Consider the following 6,629-nt stretch of genomic DNA (forward strand, 5'->3'; position numbering starts at 1 on the left):
CTAGTTTTCCCGGAAACACCGGGTAATACCCCCATTTTATATGAGTTCCTACATCATGGATACCATCTATTTTAATTCTAATTACCCCATTTTAGGCTAGAAATGGACTCCACAAGACCCAACCCCCATTCATCTCTATCATAAGTATTTATGGAAGGCCCATTATAAAAACCGTCTTTATAGAATCTGCCATGGTTTTGTCTTGCTCATTCACTACGCTATATTCAACAAACCTACTCCTCAATTGTTCGATGAAGCCAATGTTGATCTAACATCAATTGGTAGTTGGTTCTGTGAAGAGAATTTCACCTATACCACAGTTTTTGGTAGCACTACAAATCCACATGTCCTCCCCTTATACATTCTTGATAAACTATTTGCCATAGAAATAGCTTATTAGATAATAGAAGTAGGGATGTCCAGAAACCTAAAGGAGTCCAAAAAGAAAATGTGGCCAACATTCCCCCTCTGATGTGGTACTTATACACTGCATGACTTTAAACATGCAGAGAAGGAAGCTGAGAAAATTAAAATGTTAAAGTTAGCAGTCATTCCAAAGAGGCAGTATGATCCAAAAGCAATTGCCTACAACTTTACCTCTCATGTCAAACTTGCCAAGTTTGAACATGAGAAAGATGATTATGATGATTTGTTCACTTTAGCTGAGTTATTTTCTCAAGTAAAACATCTTGCAAAAATCAGATTGGGAGCAGAGGGATTAGAGGGATTTCTAAAGTCCAGAACACAGAGGTTGCAAACTCTACCTCTGGACTTATTAAATACCACCCCTATGGTGCAACATGAGGGCCACAGTGAAGGAGAAACTATAGAGAAGACTCCTGAAAAGGAAAAGAACCTTGAAAGGGAGAAAAGTCCTGAGAAGGACCGGACAAATGAAGGGACTAGTGAGATCCTTGATACTAATGTTACTATTGATCCTAATTTAATCAAGGAATGGGAGCAGTTTGATCTAATCATAAAAAACACGAATGAATCCAAAGAACTCACTACATCAAAATCACCAGAACCTGAGGTTACTAATGTTCCAATTCAAGGGGCAATCGGCACACACGAAATTCAGCAGGATATTGAAATAATTCCAGAAAATCCCATAGAGGAGATTGTTCTGAAAATACAAGAAATACCACCACTAGATGTATTCTATAGTCCAAAGCATAGGGTTGTGGTCAAGAGACAGAGGAAAATTGATCAAAGACCTCTTTCAAATCCTCTCGTTGAACCGATGAGTGTGGTATGGAAAGACTCAGAAGTCAATCCTTTTGAGGATTTAACAAAATTATCTCAATATGTAGGGGCTTACATAGCCACAACAATGGAAAAAGCCTCAGAAGTCAATCAGCTAATCAGAGAAAAGGACCAAAGGATCAATCAACTTGAAATGTAATCAGCAGAAGAACAGTAAAGGATTAGTAAGCTTGAACAGCAGCTAGCAGAGCATAGACAACAAAATGAGCAATTAAAAGAGCAGTTGAATCTGGAGAAACAGAAGATTGATCAGCAGGCTCTCCAGAAACAACAGAAATTGTCTCAAGAGCTGAGCAGGCTTCAGATGGAAATTGAACAGGAAAAGAAGGCTAAGGAAGATCAAATTTCAAAAATGCAATTACAGATAGAAAAGTATAAAGGTTATCCACAGGTTAATGAATTCAAGAAAGAAGCCTTGGAAGTAACCAAAGCCTTATCCCAGCAGTTAAACATCCTTTGCCATAATATATCTTTGGCTGACCCTTTGTGCGACATCTCTGCATCACTGATTGATAAGGTAGTTGACACCAAACTGGAGTTGGAAAAATTAGATGAAAAGATATCAAATTTTCTCTCTTAGCAAGATTCAGAAGAAGGTAAGGCTGCCAATTTTCCTAAAATACAACAATCACACAAGGAAATCTTGTTTTCAGAGTGGGAATCATAGATAATGAAAGCCGAGAGGGTGACTTCTAGAGCCAGAGCAATAATGAACAGAGTAATAAAATTAGTAAATGACAATTTATATATGGCTAATTTGGTCTCTGATTTCTCTCCAGGAAAACTTCCGAAAGAAAAAGTACTAGAACATCAATGGAGATTGGATCTCGAAAACAGAGAGAAGCAAATCGGAGAACTACAAAATTTGACATGGGATGCATTCTAGCTTTTTCTAGTCTAGCCACATAGCCAACAGATGGCCATGAAATGCCTTTCCAATGCAGTCAACTAAATGATTCCTGAACTCTCTGATGCCACCTACACAATGCAGCTACATTCCAAGATGAGCCATCCTCTACAAGTCCAATCAACACTCGCAATTTTTCAACTGCAAGAACAAGAAAGGAAGCAGATCAATGAATTATTCCAATCGTTATCACACTGCTATTTTTATATAGAAAATCTCAGATTTTCATGTTTACAGTTTTAACAACACATAACAATTTTTATTGATAGTTAGTTTTTATTTTTATTATTTAAAGACCCTTTCATGTATTTAGAAAGGGTCCTCAATTTCTATAAAAATTGACTTGGGAAGTTGCACTTCTGTACTTCTAAATATTTTTTTTATCAAGAGTGGATGTTTTTTTCTTATTTCCTTATGTGAATTAACATGTCTTTCAATATTTTCTATTGTTGATATATACGTATGTTTTTCAAATATTATTAGGAGTTTATAATTTTTGTGCTTCTGAATATTTTTTTTATCAAGAGTGGATGTTTTTGTCTTATTTCCTTATGTGAATTAACATGTCTCTCAAAATTTGCTATTGTTGATATACATGTATGCTTTTCAAATATTATTAGGAGTTTATATTATTATTATAATATTTATATAATAATATATAGAAATAATTTGGTTGTTAATATTTATATAGTTATTAATAATATTTGATTATAATATTATATTATTATTATATTGTTATAATAATATACAAATATAATTATTATATTATTATAATAATATACAAATATAATTATTATTATAATAATATAATCAATATTATTATTATTATTATTATTATTATATATTCAATATTATTATTATTCCTTACAATCCTTATGACAATTCCATGTTGGACCATGGTCGACATCATAATAAACCATGTTTGACTCACAAATAATAAACCCAAGTGATTGATATTATAAACCCAAGGGATTAATACTAAAACCCCAAGGGATTATGAACCAAAGGGAATACTATTAAACAAAAGGGACTAATAATATAAACCCAAGGGAATAATAAACCCAAGGCATTGATATAATAAACCCAAAGGAACAATAAACCCAAGGGATTATTATTTATTTTCATGGTGAGACAATCCTTGTCACAATGTGACATTCAAGCATGGTTGGCTATGATTGACAATGGTTTACCATGATAAATATTATAAACCTAAGGGAATAATAAACCCAGGGATTAATATGAGAAACCCAAATGAATTATTGCAGCTTATATTGTGTTTTAAGTTTATTTATTAGTTATATCACTAGCGAAGGTCTAAAAATCATTACAGGGGTTCATCCTTAATGAAGCTCTCTTATTTTCTTTACATTCGCAGAGTCTAAGGGAAATGAAGTATTTTGTTTATTATACATTGAAATGGAAAAATAAAGAGGTGTAAAAGAATCGGCCCCGATATAGGCAAGAATTAAATCAACTCATAATATAAGAAGTTATATGGAGTGGTCCCCTTATATATATATATATATATATATATATATATATATATAGATATAGATATAGATATAGATATAGATGTAGATATAGATATATATATATATATATATATATATATATATATATATATATATATATATATATAATGCAAATAAATCGCAATCGCAAAAGTGCAGTGGGTAGGTTATTACCACAGGAATCACTGATTCCCGATTGCGATGAGCAGTGCGGACCCGAAACACATTTACATTTTGTTGTAAAGTCTCAGCGGGTCCGCAGTTATATGTATGTACAGATATAAAGATTGTCAATTGTGATTAATGGTGGTGAACCCGAAACATATTTACGTTATGTTTAAAAGCCCAATGGGTCCACAAGGCGCTGAATACATATGTTGGTGCATTCAATGATTTTCAAATGTGATATGGGTAAGCCGGACCCAAAACATATTTGCGTTATGTTTTAACAACCCGGCGGCTCTGTAAAACATTGAATACGTATGTTGGTGCATTCAATGATCAGCGATTGCGATTTGCATCACGAGCTGGACCTGCAAGGTATATTCATTATGGTTGTAAGTCCCATTAGGTCCAGCATGTCAAAAAGTCTTTTTATGATTGCGCATTTTATATATTTCAATTATAAAGAGATTATAATAGAAATGATTGTCGATTGCGATATGGGTAAGCCAGACCTGAAAGCCTATGTATTATGTTTCATGACTGTGGTGGGTCCGTCATATCAACGATATAATGTATATATATATGGGGAAACGCTGATTGCCAATTGCAATGAGGGGTATGCCTCGACAGTCATGCTAATAGTATTAAAAGTGGGAAAAGCACATTTTATGTTATATTTTCAAAAGCGCAGATACAAAGGATTTATATATAAATCCAATATTATTAAGGGTGCATAAAGGGTTGATTGCAATTGCGACTGATTGTGATTGTGATTGCGATGGTCTGAGATGTTCTGGTCATACATGTACCAAGCATTAAAGACCAAGTTTCTAGGTCCTTCATTTAAAGACACAACATATATTTAAGTGACAAATAAGTGACAGTAAATAACATTTATTAATGTCTTAAGCATAATTTCCCTACAGCTAGAAAGAGATTTATTTAAACATTTTTTTTAAAGAAATATTAAACCCAAGGGATCAATATTATAAACCTAACGTATATAAACCCTAAGACAAATATTATAAACATTGAAATAAACATGATGGACCATCATTGATTTTCATATTGAGACAATCCTTATGACGATTCCATGTTGGACCATGGTCAAAAACATAATAAACCATGTTTGACTGAGGAATAATAAACCCAAGCGATTGATATTATAAACCCAAGGGATTAATACTAAAACCCCAAGGGATTATGAACCAAAGCGAATACTATTAAACAAAAGGGACTAATAATATAAACCCAAGGGAATAATAAACCCAATGGATTGATATAATAAACCCAAAGGAATAATAAACCCTAGGGATTATTATTTATTTTCATGGTGAGACAATCCTTGTCATAATGTGAAATTCAAGAATGGTTGGCTATGATTGACAATGGTTTACCATGATCAATATTATAAACCAAAGGGAATAATAAACCCAAGGGATTAATATGAAAAACCCAAAGGAATAATTAAATGAAGGGATTAATACTAAGACCCCAAGGGATTATGAACCCAAGGGAATAATATTAAATCCAAGGGACTAATATTATAAACATTAAAATACACATGATCGACCATCATTGATTTACATATTGAGACAATTCCTATCAAAATTTCATGTTGGGCCATGGTTGACATTATAATAAACCATGTTTGACCTGGGAATAATAATAAACCCAAGGGACCAATATTATAAACCCTAAGACAAATATTATAAACATTGAAATAAACATGATAAACCATCATTGATTTTCATATTGAGACAATCCTTATGACCATTCCATGTTGGACCATGCTCGATATCATAATAAACCATGTTTGACTCAGGAATAATAAACCCAAGTGATTGATATTATAAACCCAAGGGATTAATACTAAAACCCCAAGGGATTATGAACCAAAGCGAATACTATTAAACAAAAGGGACTAATAATATAAACCAAAGGGAATAATAAACCCAAGGGATTGATACAATAAACCCAAAGGAATAATAAATGCAAGGGATTATTATTTATTTTCATGGTGAGACAATCCTTGTCACAATGTGACATTCAAGCATGGTTGGCTATGATTGACAATGGTTTACCATGATCGATATTATAAACCAAAGGGAATAATAAACTCAAGGGATTAATATGAAAAACCCAAAGGAATAATTAAATGAAGGGATTAATACTAAGACCCCAAGGGATTATGAACCGGAGGGAATAATATTAAATCCAAGGGACTAATATTTTAAACATTAAAATACACATGATTGACCATCATTGATTTACATATTGAGACAATTCCTATCACAATTCCATGTTGGGCCATGGTCAACATTATAATAAACCATGTTTGACTCAGGAATAATAAACCCAAGTAATTGATATTATAAACCCAAGGGATTAATAATAAAACCCCAAGGGATTATGAACCAAAGTGAATTCTATTAAACAAAAGGGACTAATAATATAAACCCAAGGGATTGATACAATAAACCCAAAGGAATAATAAACCTAAGGGATTATTATTTATTTTCATGGTGAGACAATCCTTGTCACAATGTGACATGCAAGCATGATTGGATATGATTAACAATGGTTTACCATGATCGATATTATAAACCAAAGGGAATAATAAACCCAAGGGATTAATATGAAAAACTCAAAGGAATAATAAAATGAAGGGATTAATACTAAGATCCCAAAGGATTATGAACCCAAGGGAATAATATTAAATCCAAGGGACTAATATTATAAACATTAAAATACACATGATCGACCATCATTGATTTACA

This window comes from Pinus tabuliformis, chromosome 7 (assembly GCF_031772625.1).
Source record: "Pinus tabuliformis cultivar Carrire ecotype Pingquan chromosome 7, CPIR1, whole genome shotgun sequence".
Classification (NCBI taxonomy): Eukaryota; Viridiplantae; Streptophyta; class Pinopsida; order Pinales; family Pinaceae; genus Pinus; species Pinus tabuliformis.